Source organism: Salmo trutta, chromosome 13, assembly GCF_901001165.1.
Source record: "Salmo trutta chromosome 13, fSalTru1.1, whole genome shotgun sequence".
NCBI classification, from domain to species: Eukaryota; Metazoa; Chordata; class Actinopteri; order Salmoniformes; family Salmonidae; genus Salmo; species Salmo trutta.
Genome location: NC_042969.1, coordinates 15030213 through 15057438, shown reverse-complemented (window position 1 = coordinate 15057438; position 27226 = coordinate 15030213). Strand labels below are relative to the sequence as shown.

The window sequence follows — 27226 nt, the reverse complement described above, 5'->3', positions numbered from 1 at the left end:
AAATAAAAAACTGGTACAGTATTAACACATTGTACATGGCTTTATCACATAAACTGTCAAAGCCAAAGGGAAATCAAACATAGAATATCATTTTAATCATGCCAACTTAAAGACATGATTCAAGCGTTCTTATAGCAAACAACCATCTTCCATGTCTAATCAGATATAAAATAACTTTACTTAGGGCTCTATTCAATCCGCAACGCGTAAGGTCAGATTTACAGCGTGATTTAATATTAAAGACATTGCTCCCGCTTTAGCGGAGACTGCATTCACGGTAAACGCTGTCGGCTCAAGCGGAAATTACCTTTACATTTCTATCGCGGAATCTGAAACGCTTGAATAGAGTACATTCAGTATAGAAGAAAATTACTCTCCAAGACAAGCATCAGTCATTGTAATGGTCTATATATGAAGGCCTGAAGTGTGGTGAATGTGGTGATATTGTATAATGTATTTTACTGTAGTCCTGAGAGGCAGATCATTGCCAGCATTGAACACTAGATGGCGCAAGTGACTAGACTTCGATTGCTAGAGGACAAGCCATTGCGGATGCCAACAGACAGCACTTCAAAAAATTGACTTTGTTGAGGGCTCGAAAATTATGACCCCTCAAAGTAATGCAAAGGATAGGGAAAGGGGGATACCAAGTCAATTGTACAACTGAATGCCTTCAACTGAAACGTGTCTTCCACATTTATCCCAACCCCTCTGAATCAGAGAGGTGCGGGGGGCTGCCATAGTCGACTTCCACGGCTTCGGTGCCCGGGGAACATTGGATTAACTGCCTTGCTCAGGGGCAGAACGACAGAGTTTTACCTTGATATACACTAGTAACTACAGATCATGAGAGAAGAAACATTAGTGTGCATACACATTTACTAAAAGTTAACGATATGAATTTGCTGAAGGGGACCACTATTTGCCCTTAGCAATTCTACATGTGTTCTATAGGTTGTTCTGAAGGTGTGAAACATTAGATAGGGATATTTGTACCTAGAAGGGTCGATATATCGCGATACTGATCCACAACGGAAGTGGATGCATAAGTTTTCTCCTCTACTGTCGTGAGCCAGAAATGCATCAAGCTGATCATGGACTCAAGGGACTACGTTCTTTCAATAGATGGGAGTGATCAGGCCCCTCTCTATGGTACAGTATGATGGGACATATACTGACACTTAATTCACCTCATAAATATGCATGTAAATATGTACAGTGCCTTCAGAAAGTATGCATATCCCTTGACTTATTCCACATTTTGTTGTTACAGCTTGAATTCAAAATGGATTAAATACAAAATAATATTACCATCTACACACAATATACCCCCTATTGACAAAGTGAAAACATGTTTTTTGAATTTTTTTGCAAATGTATTGAAAATGAAATACAGATATATCTAATTTACATAATTATTCACACCCCTGAGTCAATACTTGTTGGAATCACCTTTGGCAGGGATTAAAGCTGTGAGTCTTTCTGAGTAAATTTCTAAGAGCTTTGCACACCTGGATTGTGCAATATTTGCACTTCATTCTTTTCAATATTTTTCAAGCTCTGTCAAGTTGGTTGTTGACAATTGCTAGATAGCCATTTTTTATTCTTGCCATATATTTTCCAGCAAATTTAAGTCAAAACTGTAACTCAGCCACTCAGGAACATTCAATGTCGTCTTGGTAGGCCACTCCAGTATATTTGGCCTTGTGTTTAAGGTTATTGTCCTGCTGAAAGGTGAATTTGTCTCCCAGTGTCTTTTGGAAAGCAGACTGAAACATGTTTTCCTCTAGGATTTTGCCTGCGCTTAGTTCTATTATTTTTACCCTAAACAACTCCCTAGTCCTTGCTGATGACAAGTGTACCAATAACATGATGCAGCCACCACCATGCTTGAAAATATGAAGAGTGGTACTCAGTGATGTGATGATTTGAACACTTCGTATTCAGTACTTAAAGTTCACTTCATTGCCACATTTTTTCAGTTTTACTTTAGTTATTTTTTGCAAAAAGGATGCATGTTTTGGAATATTTGTATTGTGTACAGGTGTCCTTTTCACTCTGTCATTGTCACGTTCGCTATCTTCAAACTCCTTGTCGTAAATCAACCAAGGCGCAGCGTGCCTGTAATTCCACATCCTTTATTGAGGTGAAACCAAACAAAACAATAAACAGGTAAACAGAAAAGACCGTGAAGCAACTGAGGCGCACACAAAACACACACAGAAATAATAATTACCCACAAACACAGGTGGGGAAAAGGCTGCCTAAGTATGATTCCCAATCAGAGACAACGATAGACAGCTGCCTCTGATTAGGAACCATACTCGGCCAAAACAAAGAAATACACAACATAGAATGCCCACCCCACCCCACATCACACCCTGACCTAACCAAAATAGAGGAAATAAAACGTCTCTCTAAGGTCAGGGTGTGACAGTCATTTAGGTTAGTATTGTGGAGTAACTACAATGTTGTCGTTCCTCAGTTTTCTCCTATCACATCCATTAAACTCTGTAACTGTTTTAAAGTCAACATTGGCCTCATGGTGAAATCCCTGAGCGGTTTCTTTCCTCTCAGGCAACTGAGTTAGGAAGGACGCCTGTATCTTCGTAGTGACTGGGTGTATTGATACACTATCCAAAGTGTAATTAATAACCATCAGGCTCTAAAAGATATTCAATGTCTGATTTTATATTTTTACCCATCTACCCATCTCCCAATGTCCTTCTTGGTGAGGCATTGTAACACCTCTCTGGTCTTTGTGGTTGAACCTGTGTTTGAAGTTCACAGCTAGACTGAGGGACCTTAGATGAGGTAGTCATTCAAAAATCATGTTAAATACCATTATTGCACACAGAGTGAGTGTATGCAACTTATTATGTGACTTGTTCAGCAAATGTTTACTTCTGAACTTATTTACGGCTTGCCATAACAAAGGTGTTGAATACTTATTGACTCAAGACATTTAAGCGTTACATTTTTTATGAATTTGTAAAAATTTCTAAAAACATAATTCCACTTTGACATTATGGGATATTGTGTCTAGGCCAGTGACACAAAATTGTAATGTAATCCATTTTAAATTCAGGCTGTAATACATCAAAATGTGGATAAAGTCAAGGGGTGTGAATGCTTTCTGAAGGAACGATATGTATGTCTGACATTTCAAAGTGAAAATTACAAACTTCAGGAGCTTTATTAATACGTCTGAAATACACTACAAGTTTGAAATGTTCTGCATTGCAGGAAAGTTCTCCTGCAACAGTGAGATCAAATTAAGATCCTACATCTGTAGGTAGGTAGATATGTATCTACTGTATGCATCAATCTCTATAAAACCATGCCATCTGTCCCATGCACTGCCCATCAATAATCCTGCCATAGGATAAGTGGCCCCCAACAGGGACAAGAGGCAGACCCCCATGTTCTACTACAACAGTCTGTGTCTCAGATCCACTCTGGATAAGCTGAGACCATCAGTCAAAGGGACAGGCTAGCTGTATCAGTGACATCATGGCTACTGAGGAGAGGAGGGCTGCAGTTCACAACAGCAGTACAAATAGAACATCACAAGAGATGCTGGGAAAGTGTCTGTTTGTACCTTCAATCATGCCTGTCTTTGTCTGAGTGTGGCATATGCATGTGTCTAACTCAACTGGTAAGCTGGCTGCTGCTGTGATGAGATGGACTACAGATACCTTGCTCTCCGGTAATAACATGCTAATAGATAGGGTTTCAACTTGGGATGCGAGTGTCGAGAAAGAGAGATGGTCGCCCTGCTTCTCAGGGCTGAGGCGTGCGTGTGTGTGTGTGTGTGTCCATGTGTTCATGAGTGTGTTTGCCTGTATGTGTTTGCAAACCAAGTCTGTGTGACCTGCAGTGTGCCAGGCTGCCAGGGTTCCATTCATTACTATTACCATCGCTGTTCTTCTGACTGCACTCCCAGCCACAGCCTCACAAGAGGGGGAGGAGAGCCTCCATGGACAACCTAAAGTCCAGTACAACACACAGTCCATTACAGTAGCTATTAGAGCAACATACAACATACACAGTCAGTCCTGCATCAATACTATCAGTGCCATAAAAGGCAAACCAGAACAACACCAAGCAGTGAGCACAATCAGCAATATAGATCAATGGAGAGAGACAGGAATGCTGAAGCTAGATGCATTGGAGTGCCGAACAATTGGTGTTGTGTATGTTTTGTATACGGGATGGGTGTGAAGTGAGTGCCAGGTTGACAGTGACTGCGTAGGCCAGGGTACTATTGTGCCGCCTGCTGCCATACAAAGGCACACAGATGGAGCGCAACGATCCCGGCGCGGTGTGCTTCTCAAGCTGTGAACACGGATATTTCAGACAACACCACACAGCCTGCCTCCGTCACTCTGCCAGTAAACAATGATATCATTGATTGTTACATATTCTACCCACTAGGGGTACTGTGTTGCGGAGTGCCACGAGATATGGGATGTGCTCCCAAGATTGTGGACTTTGGGCTGCGTTTATACAGGCAGCCCAATTCTGATCTTTTTATCACTAATTGGTCTTTTAACCAGATCAGCTCTGAAAAAGATCTGATGTAAAAAGATCTGATGTGATTAGATCTGATTGGTCAAAATGCCCAATTAATGAAAAAAATATCAGTATTGGGCTGCCTGTGTAAACACAGCCATAATGACCTCTGTAGATATAGCCAAACAATTACTGCTGTCTCATTCTATTAATCACACCAGTCTATCAAGTTAAATATTTGTTAATGAATGTCTAATTTGGGATTAAGAGGAGGCAGAACTTGGGGGACAGGCATTGATTGTAGTGTGCGGCTTAAACCTGATAGAGGGCAAAGCATCACAAATAAGATTGGTAGCATCCTGAGAGTACATTGAAATTCCTTTAAAGTCCATTTTGGTACGTTATCTAAATCATTGCATTTCAAAACACTGAGCACAGCGCAAGACCTTCCTTGGTATAGTTCTGGCTCAAAGAAAGGACCTTCCATGGATGAAGACCAATATGGCATAATCTCTAATTAATAACGTTATATAGTAACAAATGAGGCAGTTCCACTCTGCATTGCTGCAGGCTTCTGAGTGCTTACAGTTAGCTGGTTCTGCTGGTAAACAACAGCTACATCATCCATGTTGCAGCACAGTAGACTAGGCCACCACTGCCATGACGACAACCAGCGTTGCTATGGAGACTGTCCACCTGAGCATGTGTGATTGTTATGGGGATGGGGGAAGGGGTATTACAAGAGACAAGACCCTTCCTCAAGGCTCTGTGAGGAGAAGAGCTGGATCCTAGTTGTGGCTGAAAGGCTGGGCCACGGGGCTGGGCTGACAGCCTCAGCGCTCTCTGCTGCCCCCCAGGGCCTGGAGGACTGACTGCAGCAGCATATAAAGACGGACTATCGTGACTGGGACTGGTAACCCCAGGGTATTGACTACGATGTTGGGGAGCAGCTCCAAGCTCCACCGTGGGGACTAATGACAAAGCAGAAGAGCAGCTCTGAGCTTCATCATGGGGACTAATGACAAAGCAGAAAAGCAGCTCTGAGCTCCACCGTGGGGACTACAAAACTACCACCAAAAGGAGCAGCTCCTTGTCTAAATATATGAACTTGTTTGTATTTGTCCAAAGTGGCATTTCTGATATTTCAGAAATAAAGATAATCAAACATAAAAATAGCAAACATGGGAACAAAGGGCTGTGAAGTCCATCCAACATTAATTCAGTACTGTCTAAACTGTATGCCAGTCTCCTTCCTCATTAAATCACTGTACTGTAGCATCTAGGCCTTACATCTCACTTAAAGCACACAGGAAGAGTAGCAGACTAGATCTAATACCTGGCTATTACCATATGCCCCCTCACCTTTTTGCCTAGCAGATTTGAAGATCCGAGTCTGGCAGAGTAATTATGGGGTGTTCTGTCTCAGAGGAGAGGGGGAGCTGACGTCAACAGTCTTAGACGTCAATGGAGACTAACTATAAGAACACATGGTGCTATCCAAAGACTAAAAGCAGAGTTGTTCTGACAAACTTTCTGTCTGACTGACTACTCGACTGAGAAAAAAACGGCTATCGATCAGAGACTTTCAATTCTTTCCAGCCACTATTATTATTCATTCACATGCCTCAAAAGATTTGATGTGACGCTGATCGGACAGACAGAGGATATTTAGTAGTCCACAGCCTTTGTTTCTCCATCTTCCCTATCAAACTGTCACATCCACAAAATAATGAAGAGAAACGTCATTCGAAATAACTGCATAGAACAAAATGTTAAAGTATTCCGACATGGCAATCCTTGATTCCATCCATGTCAATCATGAATTCATATACCTGCATTCACGTCAATGAACGGCATTTGCCTTCCAGCCTAAGCTGCCTAAAGCAGTGGCACATGCCGCCAGGTTCCAGTCTCTTAGCAATACACACACAGTTACGCACACAGTCGTAGTAATACACACACACAGTTATGCACACAGTCTTAGTAATACACACACACAGTTATGCACACAGTCTTAGTAATACACACAGTGTTTGAGATGGGTGCCTTGTAATGACGTGGATAAATCTCAATCAGAGGCACCAAACGGTGTGTGAAATAGCAAAGCTCCGAGACGGGTCTGACCTGAATGACTAATAGGAGTCTTTCTCACACACACACACACACACACACACACACACACACACACACACACACACACACACACACACACACACACACACACACACACACACACACACACACACACACACACACACACACACACACACACCGAGTCCAACGGAGAACCATGGGCCATGGCAGCTTTACTCTCCTTCCTCTAACGACGTCTCCCTTTATCACCAGCAGGCCCAGACGAGGGATATTCATCTTAAAAGCTACTGTCCAAGAGCCCTGGAAGACACTGAGCTCATTCTCTACAACCCACCACCAATAAAGCCTGATTGACAATGTCTGACATTGCCCCTCTGTCACACTATGATGTGCGATTGGGAAAAGAGGACCCGTTTTTTTAACGTTCAATATCAGTGATGAAACATTCATGAGATGATGTCAATGGACGAGGGATTATCATGTTGATGTACAAAATGAGTCAAGTTTATTTCCTTTTTTCCTCTGTTGACGGAAATTGAAAATGAAACCTGCGGTGCGGTGTGTGACTCAACTCTGCAGATGCCCGTCCGGTCCCTGGCTGTATTCCCCCAGGGGGTTGTGGGTAAATGGATAAACTATAATCAAGGTGAGGGATGTGGTGAGCAGGAGGGCGTGTAAAAGGCCTGATGATCGACAGCTCAGTGAGGGGTCACGGGGAGCGTAAATAACACATTTAAAAGCTGAGGACACCACTGAAGGGCAATGTGTCAACATGACCGCCTGTATGGCGATATTACAGGAGGGAGCGGGTCATACTACAGACACATAGTACTGAGGCTGAGAGGTCCCTAGAATTAGAAGGATTGCGGTAAGACCTATTGACTGTAATTCTATAGGTCTTCATATATAATTACAGATACAGTAGCCATAGGGTCATAGCTACTCCCACAGCCCACAATGAGGCCATTCAGACTCTACACAATCAGGTTGCCATGGCACTGTTGATGTCTGTTTCTGGGTTAGCCACTGCACACTGTCACATTCTAACCTACTTATATCATTTGACTGAGGAGGAGAGAAAGGAGAATTGGACCACATAACACGCAATACACACACGCACACAGTGACTATGTTACACACGCACACACACACGGAGACAGCCAGCCCTGATAAATCTGATAATGAGGTTCTAACTGACAATCGTCATGACAACAAATGCCTCAATTACAGCCAGCAGAGAAAACAAACAGGAGGCTGGAGGAGAAAATCAAATCCCTGTGCCACTGAACTGCCAAAATGGACGATTGAACCGCACACACACGCACGCGCACGCACACGCACACATACACACACACACACACACACACACACACACACACACACACACACACACACACACACACACACACACACACACACAAAGGAGTTGAGTGGAAGTAGTTACTGCAAAAATAATGAAGGTTTGGCCTTCTGCATGGGCAGACAGTCATTATGAATAATGCATGGAAAATTGTACCCCTCCAGACCTGACAGGGAGGAATATGGTTAAGCAGGCCAGGAAGTGTGAAGTGATGCTGGCCTACATTCTCCTGCCTGCCAGCCAACCAGCCAGCCAATCAGCCGACCAGCCAGCTAGCCAACCAGCCAGCCAACCAGCCAGCCAGCCAGACACATAAAGGTGGTAATGGGATGTAGATAGGGCTTTGATACTCATGCCCTGGCTGGGTCAGACTGACAAGTCTACTGGGTGAAGGAGACACAGCATAGCAGATATAGACCCACCCCCAGAGGACTACAGGTCAGGGCTGGGTTTCATTTCAGAAAGTTGCATCCTCCACTGTCCTGGCTCACCCTCTCACAGATCTTACGGGACTGACTAGATGAAGGCTTCATAGCTGAAGTCACACCTATTCAGTCAGCTCAGATTTGCAAAGGGAAGTGAATGAGGCCAGAAGGATAGGGATGATCAACGTTTTGGAATGAAATCTAGCCATGATGAGAGATCTGCTCTGTTAGAAGGAAGTCACAGTGTTAGCCCATCTGTCAATCCCCTTGCTACTGATCATGCTACCAGCTGCTACATGCTAATCTTAGCCCCCACCAGGCCACACTGGTCCAAAAAAACCCTGCTCACCTCCCCTTCCTCTGGTTTTAAATAGCTGGGGAAGTTTTTGCTGGCCCGCTGGTGTGACTAGGTAAGAGGAATAAATACATTTTGCCTGGGCATGCAGTTTGGAATTTGAAATTCCCACGCTCCTAATGTGTTTCCTGGAGTAGGGGCCGGGAGGTGTCAGGTATCTTTCTGCCTGCCTTGGCAGCATGGCACGGAGTGCTGGCATAACTCTGCCATGACGACTGACTCTAGATCAGAGGATGAGAGCCACGGGGGATGGACGGAACTGAGCCTGCTGCTCTCTGTGCAGTTTGTGAGGAACTGTGATCACTGGACATACTGTGTGTGTGTGGCAGTGGAGGCTCCTCCTCAGAGGAAGGGGAGGGCCATCCTCCTCAGCGAGTTTCATGAAAATAAAAATAGTGAAACAAAAATAGTTATAATTTTTAGATTAAACTGTACTAAATATATTCACGTCACCAAAAAGTTTATTGAAACGCACTGTTTTGCATTGAAGGTCTACAGTAGCCTCAACAGCACTCTGTAGGGTAGCAACATTGTGTAGCCGGAGGACAGCTAGCTTCCGTCTTCCTCTGAGTACATTGACTTCTATACAAAACCTAGGAGGCTCATGGTTCTCATCCCGTTCCATAGACTTACACGTCCTCCAACCTCTTGCAGCATGAACTGACAAGTTGCCCACCCAATCAAATGAATCTAGTACTGAAACTATAAGCTACAGCTAGCTAGCACTGCAGTGCATAACATGTGGTGCGTAGTTGTGACACAGTACGTATACGGGGCAAATCTCAGCAGTGCTAGTTAGCTGTGATCTACAGTAAGCAGCAAAGACTGTATTACTTTGTATGGAGTGCAAGGTGTAGAATGGGGTTGAATTTGTAAAATCAAGCCTCAGTCAGTCGTAATGTTAGGTTTTACCAAGGCCTAAAACTGTTGCACTCTGTAGATACTCTCTCCAAAAGGGCAAGCAGACTCTTCTAACAAGCAGGACAGCAGATTTTGTTTGCTACTCTGTGCTGCTTGTGTAGATCAATTATTCATGGGACTTTTTTACCACTCATTTGGGAGTACAATCCAAAAAACCTCAAAAAGCAGGAGGTCGTTACCTCCCTCCTTCCTCATCCTGTTGTGACGTGTACAGAGTACAGCGTCAATGCCTGTGGAGTAGGCTACATGTGGGGGAATGGATTAAGGTGATTCAGGGCAGCTCAGCCTTCATCTCTGCTGTGATTCGTTTCTGCCTGGGCCTCCCAGACTCCTCCCAGACTCCTCCCAGACTCCTCCCAGACTCCTGTTTACAGTCCTATCGGAACTCTTGAGGTGGGGAGAGGGGGGCTCAGCAACCTGACACACCTTTGCGGCAGTGGAGGAATAAATTGATGCCCCTCCCTCTCACTCTCTCTGTCTCTCTCTCTGTCTGTCTGTCTCTCTGTCCTACTACTGAATCATCCTCTCTATCTATCTCTTTCAGGGTGAGTCAGGGAGGGATGTAGAGATGTGTATTAAGGAGAGCTGTTCACATCACACTCTGGCCTTGAGATCAGTGACTCTCATCCTGTCTGTCTCTGGTCTCAACAAACTAGGATTTGCAGACTGTTTCAGAGTCACAGTCTCATTAGAGATGGCTACTGTTTGATTATGGAACGTTTGGGAGGGGGTACGCAGTATTCCGTTTCAACTGTTTGTCATCTTTCTCTGGGTGCCTTTCATTTGAATGATGTGACGGAGGGTTTGCGCAGAGAGCTGGCCCGGCCGCGGCTCGATCGGGCAGCGAGACACTACCATGCCTCTCTGAATGGGAGGTTCAAGGCTAAATAGCAAATTGAAATTCCTTTCATTCTTACTTTTCGAATGCCCCTCCCCCCTCTCGCTCTGTCTCGAAATGTCAAAAAATCCGGCAGTCTATTAGCTTCAGGTGGCGTGATGTTTGGATACAATAAAAGCATTAAGGTCTAGTTTCTCAAAGCATCCTTAGGCATGAATAAAGTCACGAAGAGAGATCAAATCAGCACTCTCCATAACAGTCAAATCAGCACAGACAAAGCACAGTCGAAAACTGAGAAGGATCCCCACAGCCTGAGAGACAGAGAGGGAGTGGAGTTTCACAGAGCCTAGGGGCCTAAGGGCACATTAACACCTACAGCCCCCGGGGTTAGCAGAGCTCCCCTTGTTAGCACCCCTAGAGCCCCCTAGTCCCAGTGGTAAGTACTGAGTCAGGGGGTTACGCCATAATCGGATTGGGAGATTTCTCTGAGCGCCCCAGGATGATGAGGAATCAGTTCATGTGATTATGGACCCCTGTCCACGAGCATCATATTACCACGATTTAGATCCCCCAGCCTCAGGTCGGGATTGGGTGTCGTTTTGGATTGGAAGTGGTGCCATTCGATCCCATTTAAAAAGCAGCTGCCATAACAAGCGCTAGCTCCCATGAGCTAGGTTATGTGTAGTGATAACATAAATAATACGAGATCAAATATAGAACTGAGATCAGACAAAAAAATGGGAGAGAAGCCTTGGCTGGATCTCTAGGAAGGACCTCTACTCTCCAAACCTGATCCAGGATCAGTGACGTTTACCCTGGTGAGGCAATAACATGCTGGGAGGATATTAGACCAGTGTTCTGGCAGACCTAGAGACATATTAACCATGGATGACGAGAACCAGCTCTGATTTGCGGGTGATCAGTGATCAGTGCTACTGACTGCCTGCCTCCCTGCTTGCCTTGCGGATTGCCTGCTCATTACATCACCCACAACACGCATCTGAAGCAGCTCATAACGAACGCCCACAGAGCAGAGGCGAGAACACATGCCCCGTGTTTCCACCACCGCGCCATACATAGCTCTGCTACAGAACGCGCTATGCTATCACGTCCAACACAGGGAGGTAGAAAAGAGAAAGCCATGGAGGTGATGGAATCTGCCCCTCTGGGTCTAATTCTGTTTCTTCTGTCTGATTTGGGTGGGAGGGTGTTGTTGTGGGAGGGTATTGCTGTGTGTATGTATGTATGTGTGTGTGTGTGTGTGTACTATGTACTGAGGGACAGCTGTTAGAGCGTAGTGTCAGAGCAGCCTGATGTGATGTCTCATTAGGTGTCCAGCCACTGGATTAGGGGGCTGACATGAATGGTTGCCATAGGGATCTGGGTCTGAAAGGGGTGAGCATGGTAAAATCAAATCAAAGTGTATTGGTCGCGTACACAGATTTCCAGATGTTATCGCAGGTGCAGCGAAATGCTTGTGTTTCTAGATCAAACAGTTCAGTAATAGCTAGCGAAAAAAAGAACTATATAAAACACGCACATAATCCAGAAAAATAAAGAAATAAAGAAATATCAGAACAAACAGCTAGTTTTTTTTCTGACCAGCACTGTCCCAGAGCTGTGGGTAGCTGGGGTGTGTGGGTGGAGGGGGCTAGGCTGTGGGTAGCTGGGTGTGTGGGTGGAGGGGGCTAGGCTGTGGGTAGCTGGGGTGTGTGGGTGGAGGGGGCTAGGCTGTGGGTAGCGGGGTGTGTGGATGGAAGGGGATAGGCTGTGGGTAGCTGGGTGTGTGGGTGGAGGGGGCTAGGCTGTGGGTAGCTGGGGTGTGTGGGTGGAGGGGGCTAGGCTGTGGGTAGCTGGGTGTGTGGGTGGAGGGGGCTAGGCTGTGGGTAGCTGGGGTGTGTGGGTGGAGGGGCTAGGCTGTGGGTAGCTGGGGTGTGGGGGTGGAGGGGGCTAAGCTGTGGGTAGCTGGGGTGTGTGGGTGGAGGGGGCTAGGCTGTGGGTAGCTGGGCTGTGTAGGTGGAGGGGGCTAGGCTGTGGGTAGCTGGGTGTGTGGGTGGAGGGGAATAGGCTGTGGATAGCTGGGGTGTGTGGGTGGAGGGGGATAGGCTGTGGGTAGCTGGGTGTGTGGGTGGAGGGGGCTAGGTTGTGGGTAGCTGGGTGTGTGGGTGGAGGGGGCTAGGCTGTGGGTAGCTGGGTGTGTGGATGGAGGGGAATAGGCTGTGGGTAGCTGGGTGTGTGGGTGGAGGGGGCTAGGCTGTGGTTAGCTGGAATGTGTGGGTGGAGGGGGCTAGGCTGTGGGTAGCTGGGGTGTGTGGGTGGAGGGGGATAGGCTGTGGGTAGCTGGGGTGTGTGGTTGGTGGGGGATAGGCTGTGGGTAGTTGGGTGTGTGGATGGAAAGGGATAGGCTGTGGGTAGCTGGGTGTGTGGGTGGAGGGGGCTAGGCTGTGGGTAGCTGGAATGTGTGGGTGGAGGGGGATAGGCTGTGGGTGGCTGGGGTGTGTGGGTGGAGGGGGATAGACTGTGGGTAGCTGGGGGTGTGGGTGGAGGGGGCTAGGCTGTGAGTAGCTGGGTGTGTGGATGGAAGGGGATAGACTGTGGGTAGCTGGGGGTGTGGGTGGAGGGGGCTAGGCTGTGAGTAGCTGGGTGTGTGGGTGGAGGGGGCTAGGCTGTGGGTAGCTGGGTGTGTGATTGGAGGGGGCTAGGCTGTGGGTAGCTGGGGTGTGTGGGTGGAGGGGGCTAGGCTGTGGGTAGCTGGGTGTGTGGGTGGAAGGGGCTAGGCTGTGGGTAGCTGGGTGTGTGGGTGGAGGGGGATAGGCTGTGGGTAGCTGGGTGTGTGGGTGGAGGGGGATAGGCTGTGGGTAGCTGGGTGTGTGGGTGGAGGGGGATAGGCTGTGGGTAGCTGGGTGTGTGGGTGGAGGGGAATAGGCTGTGGGTAGCTGGGTGTGTGGGTGGAGGGGGATAGGCTGTGGGTAGCTGGGTGTGTGGGTGGAGGGGGCTAGGCTGTGGGTAGCTGGGGTGTGTGGTTGGTGGGGGATAGGCTGTGGGTAGCTGGGTGTGTGGGTGGAGGGTGCTCGGCTGTGGGTAGTTGGGTGTGTGGATGGAAGGGGATAGGCTGTGGGTAGCTGGAATGTGTGGGTGGAGGGGGATAGGCTGTGGGTAGCTGGGTGTGTGGGTGGAAGGGGATAGGCTGTGGGTAGCTGGGTGTGTGGGTGGAGGGTGCTCGGCTGTGGGTAGTTGGGTGTGTGGATGGAAGGGGATAGGCTGTGGGTAGCTGGAATGTGTGGGTGGAGGGGGATAGGCAGTGGGTAGCTGGGGTGTGTGGGTGGAGGGGGCTAGGCTGTGGGTAGCTGGGCTGTGTGGGTGGAGGGGGCTAGGCTGTAGGTAGCTGGGGTGTGTGGGTGGAGGGGGATAGGCTGTGGGTAGCTGGGTGTGTGGGTGGAGGGGGCTAGGCTGTGAGTAGCTGGGGTGTGTGGGTGGAGGGGGATAGGCTGTGGGTAGCTGGGTGTGTGGGTGGAGGGGGCTAGGTTGTGGGTAGCTGGGTGTGTGGGTGGAGGGGGCTAGGCTGTGGGTAGCTGGGGTGTGTGGTTGGTGGGGGATAGGCTGTGGGTAGTTGGGTGTGTGGATGGAAGGGGATAGGCTGTGGGTAGCTGGAATGTGTGGGTGGAGGGGGATAGGTTGTGGGTAGCTGGGGTGTGTGGGAGGAGGGGGCTAGGCTGTGGGTAGTTGGGTGTGTGGGTGGAGGGGGATAGGCTGTGGGTAGCTGGGGTGTGTGGGAGGAGGGGGCTAGGCTGTGGGTAGTTGGGTGTGTGGGTGGAGGGGGATAGGTTGTGGGTAGCTGGGTGTGTGGATGGAAGGGGATAGGCTGTGGGTAGCTGGGTGTGTGGGTGGAGGGGGCTAGGCTGTGGGTAGCTGGAATGTGTGGGTGGAGGGGGCTAGGCTGTGGGTAGCTGGGTGTGTGGGTGGAGGGGGATAGGCTGTGGGTAGCTGGGTGTGTGGGTGGAGGGGGATAGGCTGTGGGTAGCTGGGGTGTGTGGTTGGTGGGGGATAGGCTGTGGGTAGTTGGGTGTGTGGATGGAAGGGGATAGGCTGTGGGTAGCTGGAATGTGTGGGTGGAGGGGGATAGGCTGTGGGTAGCTGGGGTGTGTGGGTGGAGGGGGATAGGCTGTGGGTAGCTGGGGTGTGTGGGTGGAGGGGGATAGGCTGTGGGTAGCTGGGTGTGTGGGTGGAGGGGGCTAGGCTGTGGGTAGCTGGGTGTGTGGGTGGAGGGGGCTAGGCTGTGGGTAGCTGGGTGTGTGGGTGGAGGGGGCTAGGCTGTGGGTAGCTGGGTGTGTGATTGGAGGGGGCTAGGCTGTGGGTAGCTGGGGTGTGTGGGTGGAGGGGGCTAGGCTGTGGGTAGCTGGGTGTGTGGGTGGAGAGGGTTAGGCTATGGGTAGCTGGGTGTGTGGATGGAGGGGGCTAGGCTGTGGGTAGCTGGGGTGTGTGGGTGGAGGGGGCTAGGCTGTGGGTAGCAGGGTGTGTGGATGGAAGGGGATAGGCTGTGGGTAGCTGGAATGTGTGGGTGGAGGGGGCTAGGCTGTGGGTAGCTGGGTGTGTGGGTGGAGGGGGCTAGGCTGTGGGTAGCTGTGTGTGGGTGGAGGGGGATAGGCTGTGGGTAGCTGGAATGTGTGGGTGGAGGGGGCTAGGCTGTGGGTAGCTGGGTGTGTGGGTGGAGGGGGCTAGGCTGTGGGTAGCTGTGTGTGGGTGGAGGGGGATAGGCTGTGGGTAGCTGGGTGTGTGGGTGGAGGGGGATAGGCTGTGGGTAGCTGGGTGTGTGGATGGAAGGGGATAGGCTGTGGGTAGCTGGGTGTGTGATTGGAGGGGGCTAGGCTGTGGGTAGCTGGGTGTGTGGTTGGAGGGGGCTAGGCTGTGGGTAGCTGGGGTGTGTGGGTGGAGGGGGATAGGCTGTGGCGGGGTGAGGGGATGGAAGGGGATAGGCTGTGGGTAGCTGGGTGTGTGGGTGGAGGGGGCTAGGCTGTGGGTAGCTGGGTGTGTGGGTGGAGGGGGCTAGGCTGTGGGTAGCTGGGTGTGTGGATGGAAGGGGATAGGCTGTGGGTAGCTGGGTGTGTGGGTGGAGGGGGATAGGCTGTGGGTAGCTGGGGTGTGTGGGTGGAGGGGGCTAGGCTGTGGGTAGCTGGGTGTGTGGGTGGAGGGGGCTAGGCTGTGGGTAGCTGGGTGTGTGGGTGGAGGGGGCTAGGCTGTGGGTAGCTGGGTGTGTGGGTGGAGGGGGATAGGCTGTGGGTAGCTGGGGTGTGTGGGTGGAGGGGGATAGGCTGTGGGTAGCTGGGGTGTGTGGTTGGAAGGGGATAGGCTGTGGGTAGCTGGGTGTGTGGGTGGAAGGGGCTAGGCTGTGGGTAGCTGGGTGTGTGGGTGGAGGGGGATAGGCTGTGGGTAGCTGGGTGTGTGGGTGGAGGGGGCTAGGCTGTGGGTAGCTGGGTGTGTGGGTGGAGGGTGCTCGGCTGTGGGTAGCTGGGTGTGTGGGTGGAGGGGGATAGGCTGTGAGTAGCTGGGTGTGTGGGTGGAAGGGGATAGGCTGTGGGTAGCTGGGTGTGTGGGTGGAGGGTGCTCGGCTGTGGGTAGCTGGGTGTGTGGGTGGAGGGGGATAGGCTGTGAGTAGCTGGGTGTGTGGGTGGAGGGGGCTAGGCTGTGGGTAGCTGGGTGTGTGGGTGGAGGGGGATAGGCTGTGGGTAGCTGGGTGTGTGGGTGGAGGGGGCTAGGCTGTGGGTAGCTGGGTGTGTGGGTGGAGGGGGATAGGCTGTGGGTAGCTGGGTGTGTGGGTGTAGGGGGCTAGGCTGTGGGTAGCTGGGTGTGTGGTTGGAGAGGGCTAGGCTGTGGGTAGCTGGGTGTGTGGGTGGAGGGGGATAGGCTGTGGGTAGCTGGGGTGTGTGGTTGGTGGGGGATAGGCTGTGGGTAGTTGGGTGTGTGGATGGAGGGGGCTAGGCTGTGGGTAGCTGGGTGTGTGGATGGAGGGGGATAGGCTGTGGGTAGCTGGGTGTGTGGGTGGAGGGGGATAGGCTGTGGGTAGCTGGGTGTGTGGGTGGAGGGGGATAGGCTGTGGGTAGCTGGGTGTGTGGGTGGAGGGGGATAGGCTGTGAGTAGCTGCAACACATCACACTGCCCCCACACTACTTATTCATCACACCGCCCCTCGTTGGACCGGGTTGCCTCGGCACCAGATTTTATTTGCTTCTCAGATGAAGACTCACAGGGCCCTCCTGTGCCCTGCATGCTGATGGGGGAGTGCGGAGGTGTGGAGGTGTGTGCGCGCGTGTGGAGCGGAACAAGGCTGTGAAACAGAACAGAACAGCGAGCAGTCTGCTGGAGGTTACTGAGGAAAACAGGGCACGTCCCAACCGGGCCAATCGAGTTACTTTACATCACTTGACAAACACCTGCAGCACTTAATGGAGTGGCACGGCACACCTGGGCAGGACCGCGGGGGGGGACGACGACTCCTGCTGGCTCTAGAGGAGGGCTGAGGTAGCAAAGGTTTGACAGGTGAAGGATGGTGTCTTTGTTAACACTGTGCATTATTTATGTCAGGCTCGTCTATAGTGCTGCCGAGGCCCTGCCACTGCTGCCAACCTTCAGCCCCAGGAACATAAGCTAAGGCTATAACAGATTTATTAGGATCCCCATGGTAACAGCTAGTCTTACTGGGTTCTGACACATAATGAAAAAGACATTACGGACCCAAAATATACTTTATAATTTACATACATTTAAAAACATGAATATGTAGTGTGTGTATCTATCAGTTTCATGTACATGTCAGTACACACAACAAGTAGGTCACGTGGGGGAGAGGCATTGTGCCGTGAGGTGTTGCTTTATTTGTTTTTTGAAACCAGGTTTTATGTTTACTTGTGCTATAAAATATGGAAGGGAGTTCCATGCACTCATGGTTCTGTATAATACTTTACATTACCTTGAATTCGTTCTAGACCTGGGGACTGTGAAAAGACCCCTGGTGGCAAGTCTGGTGGGGTAAGTGTGTTCTGGACCTGGGGACTGTGAAAAGACCCCTGGTGGCATGTCTGGTAGGGTAAGTGTGTTCTGGACCTGGGGACTGTGAAAAGACCCCTGGTAGCATGTCTGGTGGGGTAAGTGTGTGTCAGTGCTCTGTGTAAGTTGACTATGCAAACAATTTGGAATTTCCTACACCTCGTTTCTTATAAAACAAGAAGTGATGCAGTCAAACTTTAGTAAACTCTTAGCCAAGAGAGACTGGCATGCATAGTATTAATATCAGCCTTCTGATTACAATGAAGAACAAGACGTGCCGCTCTGTTCTGGGCCAGCTGCAGCTTAACTAGGACTTTCTTTGCAGCACCTGACCATATGACTGGACAATAAACAAGATAAGATAAAACTAGAGCCTGCAGGACTTGCTTTGTGGAGTGTGGTGTCAAAAAAGCAGAGCATCTCTTTATTACAGACAGACCTCTCCCCATCTTTACAACTATTGAATCTGTTAGAACCAGTAAAGGCTGCTTTACCACTCTTGGGTAGCGGAATGACTTTGGCTTCCCTCCAGGCCTGAGGACAGACACTTTCCTCTAGGCTCAGATTAAAGATATGACTGATAGGAGTGGCTATAGAGTCAGCTACCATCCTCAGTAGCTTTCCATCTAAGTTGTCAATGCCAGGAGGTTTGTCATTAATGATCGATAACAATACTTTTTCCACCTCTCCCACACTAACTTTACAAAATTACAATGCTTTTCTTTCATTATTTGTTTTTTTATGCATGAATACGATGGCTCACTGTTTGTTGTTGGCATTTCCTGCCTACGTTTGCCCACTTTGCCAATCAAGTAATCATTAAAATAATTGGCAACATCAAATGATTGTGATGAATAAGCCATCTGATTCGATGAAAGATGGATTTGAATTTGTGTTCCTGCCCATAATTTCATTTAAAGTACTACAGTTTTTCCCATCATTCTTTATATCATTGATCTTGTCTTCATAATACAGTTTCTTCTTTTTGTTGAGTTTAGTCGCATAATTTCTCATTTTGCAGTAAGTCAGCCAGTCAGATGTGCAGCCAGACTTATTAGCCACTCCTTTTGCCCCATCTCTTTCAGCCATAAAGTTTTAATTCCTCATCAATCAATGGAGCCGTAACAGTTCTAACAGTCAGTTTCTTAACAGGTGTATGTTTATCAATAATTGGAAGAAGTAATTTCATAAATTCATCAAGTGCAGCATCTGGATGCTCCTTATTAGTACCTAAAGTGACTGTTTAGCCACGCTGAAGACGTCATAGACATAAAGCAATACAATTTGGATTTGTTTGTTTCCCTTCCATACCGTATGTCCTTATATGACCGTGGCTTTTGCCCTCCCTCCCTGTCCCCTGCCATGGTCATTTATGATGTGTCTGGTTAGCCCATGGTCTATCTCCATCTGCCTTTCTCTGCTCTGTCCATTTGATCATGATAACACTCTCTTTACGAGTTCGCTGGGAGGACAACAACAACACTGACCTCTCAAGGTCTTCCTCCAGCTCAAGGCCAGATAATATCAACAACTATATACCAATCCTACAAATCCGCAAACAACGTCTACTCAGGAAGTCTTTTGGGGTCCCTGCTAAATAGACAGAGAACATTCAAATCAATAAGACACAATAGCTGACTAACTAACTCCAGTCTTGTCACGCTACAAGCTCCCCATCTGAACTCTGCCTTTTGGAGCCTTCCGACATAGAAAAAAATAATACTACAGTTTACTATAGAATACTACAGTACTTACTATAGAATTCTGTAATAAACTAGTATAGTATACAGTAAAATATTATAGTAAATACTACAGTCCGCAAAAACACTACAGTCCGCAAAAACACGTTTTTAACTATAGTAAATACCACAGTATTTCATTTGCATTTACCCTGCCCATTCCCTCTCCCATATCCCAATTTCTGCCACCAAGAAACTTAGATGCCAAGTATAGACCATATATTGTTTTCCCTACAGGTTATAGAAAAGAGCAGAAGCTCTAAACTCTCTGTTCAGAACCCAGCCCTACCTAACTACAGGTTATGGAACATGTGCTATTTGAGTATTTCTACAGTTGGTTTCCTTCAGTGCACAAAAACACTACAGGGAATACTACAGGAAAGTCCACAAACACACTACAGTAAATACTACAGTATTCATACCATAGATTACACTATAGTATTTTTTTTACTTGGGTAAGCTAATTAAATCGAGTCTTGTCAAGCTACAAGCTCCCCGTCTGAACTCCCCTTCCATAGCTGGGACTTCCTGTTCAACGCAGAACGAGGGAGAGCTCTGTTTGTTGTTTTGGAAAGTTTGTTGACAAGTTAGTTGTTTTAGAAAGTTTTGAAAGTCTATGGAAAATGTTAGGTTAATAGCTAGCTATCTTTTGAGTTTTGATCCGGCGAAGTGGTTGGCATCAGTTGCTGTAACTGCTACTATCTGTCCAGTGATCATGCCAACCAAGGTTGGGTTGGGTTGGGTCTTAGGAGCTGCTTGGCATAGCAGCTAGCCTAGCTGCTAGCTAGCTGCCTTTCAAGCTAGCAGGGTTTTCTTGAGGGCTTGAAAGCAGCCTGTGACGCAGTTAGTCATTGTGGCTGGGACTGTGGATTGTCCCGGGCTTGTGGCTGTCTAGACCTCTACTGTGTTGTTGTTGTTGTTTCCAATCTTCCCTGTGACCTGCCCTGTCTGGAACTGTGAGGAGTGACAGCTTAAACTACGTTGTTACCATGACAAAGACCAAAGCCGGCGAGTACAGTTGAGGACTGTAGTTTCTCTCTATCACAGGTGAAGGAACTTTTAAACGAAAAAGATTGTTCTACAATAGCTTGTTAAAACATCAAGAAAATAGCTTAAAGTGTTGTGTACAAATACTGGTGAAGTCAACTAATAAAATAATAGATCACCTGACCAGATGGGTCCAGGACCTGAAGAAAAGTTTGCAGTTCTCCCAGGGTCAGTTTGATGAGTTCAAACACGAGAAAGGCAAGATGACAGTAATCTGCAAGTCATTGAGAGAAGAATTTCAGTCTCCACATGTGACCTGAATGGAGTCTGAGGGCAAGGTGAGGGAATTTCTGAAGATGGACCACAGGAAGATTGAGGTGGAGAGCGCCTACATGACTGGAAAACCCACCACCGGCCCAGGTGACAGACCCAGGCCGATAGTGGTCAAGTTCCTGACGCTCAAGGACAAGGTAGCTGTTCTGGAATGAGCCAAAAACTTGAGAAGAACATATATCTTCCTCAATGAGGACTATCCTGAAGCTGTGCGCCAGGAGAGGAAAGAACTTATCCAAGCCATGAAAGCTGCTAGAGCGCGGGGACATTGCTTACATCCACTATGACAGGCTCATTGTCCACCTTCCCTTCCAAAAGCCTGGAAGGGATGAGAGAACCTAGCCTATGGGTTCGTAGCGTCAACCCCGAAGCACACACACACACTTACACACACCAACGAATTAATGTTGAATGTATATTTTTTTTCTCTTGCTTTGTTTGCTCTTTTGTATATTATGTCTATGTCTGATAAGCTACCCAGGAAAGGGCTGGAAATAGCTCATATTAAGTAGTGTTAGAAATAAGGTTCATGAAATCAACAACTTGCTAACATCAGAAACATTCATATGTCAGCCATTTCTGAGACACACTTAGATAACTCATTTGATGATACAGCAGTAGCAATACAAGGATATAACATCTATAGAAGAGATAGAAAAGTGTATGGGGGAGGTTGCCATATTCCTGTAATGCTTAGAGAAGATCTTATGTCAAGTGTTATTGAAGTGTGGTCGCAGGTTCACTTGGCACATCTAAAGCCTTTTCTTTTGGGTTGTTGCTATAGGCCACCAAGTTTTAACAGTCAGTTTCTAAATAATATGTGTGAAATGCTTGATAGTGTATGTGATGTAAGAGAGGTCTACTTTCTTGGGGACCTGAATATTGACTGGTTTTCCTCAAGCTGTCCACTTAAGAGGAAACTTCTCACTGTAACCAGTGCCTGTAATCTGGTTCAGGTTATTAATCAACCTACCAGGGTGACAAACACATCCACATGTATTGATCACCTTTTTTTCTAAAGCTGTATCCGTACCCATTGAATGCAATGATCACAATAAAGTGGCTATATCCAGGAAAGCCAAAGTTACAAATCGCTGGGCCTAAAATAGTGGATGATGTAAAATATATTTGTTGATCTGATGTGACTAATAGCCTCTTAAGGATCCGCCCCTTTTTTCAATTTTTGCCTAAAATGACACCCAAATATAACTGCCTGTAGCTCAGGACCTGAAGCAAGGATATGCATATTCTTGATACCATTTGAAAGGAAACACTTTGGAGTTTATGGAAATGTGAAATGAATGTAGGAGAATATAACACATTAGATCTGGTAAAAGGTAATAAAAAAAACAACCGTTCTTTTGTATTTTCTTTACCATCATATTTGAAATGCAAGAGAAATGCCATAATGTATTATTCCAGCCCAGGTGCAATTTAGATTTTGGCCACACTAGATGGCAGCAGTGTATGTGCAAAGTTTTAGACTGATCCAATGAACCATTGCATTTCTGTTCAAAATGTTGTATCAAGACTGCCCAAATGTGCGTAGTTTGTTTATTAATAATTGTTCAATTTCAAAATTGTGCACTCTCCTCAAACAATAGCATGGTATTCTTACAATGTAATATCTACTGTAAATTGGACAGTGCCGTTAGATTAACAAGAATTTAAGCTTTCTGCCAATATCAGATATGTCTATGTCCTGGGAAATGTTCTTGTTACATACAACCTCATGCTAATCGCATTAGCCTACGTTAGCTCAACCGTCTCTTGGAAGGGACACCGATCCAGTAAATGGTCTACGGCAACGGCGGAGGAGCCCTGACTTTTTCCAGACATTTAACCACTGTTGACAAACCACCCTATTCCAGCATGACTGGCAGACAGAAAGACAAGAGAGAGAATCAGTGGAATGGATGTCTGGCAGAGAAAATAACAGACAAACTTTGAGGTTGAGGGAAAGGTAGAAGCACATTCCCTAGACCTGTGTGATATTGGAAAGAGTTGGCTATACATAGGATATGAACATTAGATAAGATAGATAAGGAAACAATAGCTGTGTGGCTGTGTACATTGCTACCCAGTTTAGCAATAAGCCTATAGTGGAAACACTGTATGGGAGAATGAGACACACTGCAGTCAGGGCCACAGAAGGCCTAACATAACCCCCATCTCACCTTCATCTCGCTCCAACAGTCTCTAGGTGTTAACTAACACCCCAGCCCGGCCAAAACAAGCCAGGCTTGCCTTTCTGTTTGTCTCTCTCTCTTTGCCAGTGGAAGGGCTCGACTGAGGTTCTGTGGAGGGTCTACCCAGCCTACAGAGAGGTCCAGGGAGCAGGGGTACATGGCACAGGAGAGGAAGGTGGCACATGGTTCATCACAATTACTTAAAGCTAGAACCCTTATTTGCTACATCGATTTTTGGACTTGTAAATCAATTGTATATACAAATTGATTCTAGCAGAATGTAACCTATAAATGCCTCAAACTTAGGTCAACTGTTGTACCCCAACATAACCCAAAATATAAGATTGTTTTACTCCAGTCTTTGTAAACAATGTAAATGTAAGACGCAGTATAGCCTCAAAACATGGTTAAAACTATATATTTTTATCATGGATGGCCAGTCTTTGCATCCATAGCTAGAATTTGAGAGTGGTTACATTTCTCCAGCTTTTTACCAAAACAGAAGCGGGGTAGCGGTTTTGTTATTGTTTCAACTAAGGATTCAAGCTTTAATCTTCATTCAGAAGACTGGAAATATGAAAATGTGAAAAGGCTCTCGTAAATATGAAAATATGGAAATGTTCTGCATATATAAATGTTGGATGCCCATTCTTATGAGAACTTCCACACAGCAGCAGATGCACTAAAAGCTGGAAAATGGATCCGGAAAAGCAAGAGATTGAGACACGTAAAAAGCGGTGATTTGTCTCAAGTTCTCAGGACTGTTTCTCGTAAACGTTTGACAGGAAATGAGAGCATAATTCTGAGCGAAATAGGAAAAAATTGACAGAGGCAAGCCAAAACCACAAATGACTTTTAAATGGATCTGTTGAGAGCCTGGTTATTGATCCGTGCCAGGGCAGACAGAGTGAAATGGCTGGTTATTGATCCGTGCCAGGGCAGACAGAGTGAAATGGCTGGTTATTGATCCGTGCCAGGGCAGACAGAGTGAAATGGCTGGTTATTGATCCGTGCCAGGGCAGACAGAGTGAAATGGCTGGTTATTGATCCGTGCCAGGGCAGACAGAGTGAAATGGCTGGTTATTGATCCGTGCCAGGGCAGACAGAGTGAAATGGCTGGTTATTGATCCGTGCCAGGGCAGACAGAGTGAAATGGCTGGTTATTGATCAGTGCCAGGGCAGACAGAGTGAAATGGCTGGTTATTGATCCGTGCCAGGGAAGACAGAGTGAAATGGCTGGTTTATTGATCAGTGCCAGGGCAGACAGAGTGAAATGGCTGGTTATTGATCAGTGCCAGGGCAGACAGAGTGAAATGGCTGGTTATTGATCAGTGCCAGGGCAGACAGAGTGAAATGGCTGGTTATTGATCAGTGCCAGGGCAGACAGAGTGAAATGGCTGGTTATTGATCAGTGCCAGGGCAGACAGAGTGAAATGGCTGGTTATTGATCCATGCCAGGGCAGACAGAGTGAAATGGCTGGTTATTGATCCGTGCCAGGGCAGACAGAGTGAAATGGCTGGTTATTGATCCGTGCCAGGGCAGACAGAGTGAAATGGCTGGTTATTGATCAGTGCCAGGGCAGACAGAGTGAAATGGCTGGTTATTGATCAGTGCCAGGGCAGACAGAGTGAAATGGCTGGTTATTGATCCGTGCCAGGGCAGACAGAGTGAAATGGCTGGTTATTGATCCGTGCCAGGGCAGACAGAGTGAAATGGCTGGTTATTGATCCGTGCCAGGGCAGACAGAGTGAAATGGCTGGTTATTGATCAGTGCCAGGGCAGACAGAGTGAAATGGCTGGTTATTGATCCGTGCCAGGGAAGACAGAGTGAAATGGCTGGTTATTGATCAGTGCCAGGGCAGACAGAGTGAAATGGCTGGTTATTGATCAGTGCCAGGGCAGACAGAGTGAAATGGCTGGTTATTGATCAGTGCCAGGGCAGACAGAGTGAAATGGCTGGTTATTGATCAGTGCCAGGGCAGACAGAGTGAAATGGCTGGTTATTGATCAGTGCCAGGGCAGACAGAGTGAAATGGCTGGTTATTGATCAGTGCCAGGGCAGACAGAGTGAAATGGCTGGTTATTGATCCATGCCAGGGCAGACAGAGTGAAATGGCTGGTTATTGATCAGTGCCAGGGCAGACAGAGTGAAATGGCTTTTCCATTGGTTGGAGTGGGACTGGCTTGTCAGATGACTCAAATTGCAGCCTGACACAGCACTGTACCGGAGACCTATGCTCTGATGAAATGACAAGTGGTTCTTTTTATCTCTCACAGTTTGATACGTACACAAAGCTTTGAACTGTCTCTCGTGGAGCGTGTACAAAGGGGATGAAGACAGTGTATAGTGTCCTAAGAGAACACAACAGAGAGCGGTTTAGAGGACTGGATGTTAGTGGTGCAGAGCTGGAAAAGAGCCAACCACTCAGTGCCTGTCCCTCGCTCGCTCCCTCGCTCGCTCCCTCCCTAGCAACAGCTGGTTAGGATGCACTAGGCCAGGTGGACTCGTTGTGTCACCATCATGGCACAGAGATTAAAAGGCAAAGATTAGAGATTAGAAGATGGCTTTTTGGGCCTCTAAGGCTGCCATACAGTGTTCCCCTGATGAAAGAAAATTGCATAGACCAGCATAGATTTCAAGCTGGTCCATGCTGATCTATACTGGTCTATACTGGTCAGTGTTGATCAGTGCTGATCTAATGCTGGTCTGAGTTTAAAGCTTGTACACGCTCCTGACTGTGACTCCACTTCACCATAGGGAACAATGGCACCTTTGTGTAGGGAAACACTTTTTTTACATAACACCCCAGACCTGATACGGAGATACAGGATTGTGAACAGTGTTCCTACCCAAAGGGAACTGGCAGGCTAGCTGTACCTTGTTAAGGCTCTAAGACGTCTCCTCAGGGTTTAGTGGAGGGAGGCTGAGGTTTGGGCACAGATCTGGGTCAGACATCAGAGAGGATCATGGAAGCTTGTTCTGCATCAGTGGAGGGGTGGCTGAGCTGAGGGGGCCACCGGGAATTCTGTGAGCTGAGCGCACGAGCACGAGATGTGACCAATGCTGGCGTGTGGAAGTAAGTAAACCCTCAGTGGTCTCTCTAGGGCAGGGGTGGGCAACTACGACTCATTTCCAGTTTTGTGCAGGTTTTTGTTCCAGCCCAGCTTTGCCATACCAATTGAAATAATCAGGTGTTAGAAAGGGAACATGAAGTCTGCTTAGAGGAGTGGGACAGGTAGAGAGAAAGCAGGAACAGGCCCCACAATAAAGTAAACTTGTTCCATCCCAATGACAAACCCAGGAAGTCTGTGAAGCCTCAGTCACTCAAAGGAAGGTTCTCTCAGTGAAGAGTTCCAGTAGTTTGCTCCTTCACTCATCAGAAGTCTGTCTGGCAGAGGAAGGGAGAGGGGGAGAAGAGAGGAGAGGAGAGGGGAGGAGAGGAGAGAGGAAGGGAGGGAGGAAAGGAGAGGAGGGGAGATGATGGGTAGAGAGAACGAAGGGAGAGGAGGGGAAAGGGGGAGAGGGGATGGGAGGAGGGGAGAGAGGAGAGTAGAGGAGGGGACTACTTTACTTCCTCCAGGGCCCTGCAGTGGTGCTCAGTGCATGTTGTTGATGATGTTGTTGTTGATATTGTTGTTGTTATTGTTGTTGTTACGGTTGTCATACATCATTTCTACCTTGGAGATTGCTGCCCAGAGGTGCAGGAAATGAATGTTGCATCTACGATTTGGAAGTGTGAGATAATCTGTGTGTGTGTGTTTCTGTGTGTTACTGCCACAGAGCGTAGGCACGCTCTTAGAAGGTAGCAGTCAGGCATGCAAACTACAACACACGCCTGACTGCTACTGTAACATAGCGCTGGGAATCAGTGTGAACACTGTGAAAGGTGTTGATTACACACAAACGATCAGGGGACACATTGTACACACTGCGCGCTCACCCTTACCCTCACACTACCTCCCCATCCTCTTGTAACTGATATAATATCCCAAGCCCCCTTACTAAGCGTTGATGTGACATTGCTGCCTCCACCACAGCACAGCCTGCCTCCCCTTCAGGGCCTAAACACACATTATCATAAACGTCATTTATTCATGCTATATCTATTATGCTGCTACACACTAAAATAGCTGCTTTCGCAAAGGGAGAGAAAGAGTGTTCAAATGCAGTGTTATCGGAGTGTGTGTGTGCACATGCGTGTGTGTGGACGTGTTTAGTAAATAGTAAACAAACAAATATTTGATCAACTGAGGACATTTTGTTAGTCCCCACAAGCTCAAATGCTATTTCTAGGGGGTTTAGGGTTAAGGGTAGAATTACATTAAGGGTTAGGAGCTTGGGTTAGGTTTAGGTTTAGGGTTAGGGTTAAGGCTAGGTTTTTGGGTTAAGGTTAGGGTTAAGGTTAGGGTTAGGGTAAGAGTACGGTT

General features: G+C 47.7%; 1 protein-coding gene across 5 annotated transcripts in view; it reads right to left on the bottom strand.

The window, feature by feature from the left end:
* The window catches only part of LOC115205280 (fibroblast growth factor 13), a 195874-nt gene that overhangs the window by 48816 nt on the left and 119832 nt on the right, over positions 1-27226 (bottom strand). The window lies entirely within an intron of this gene.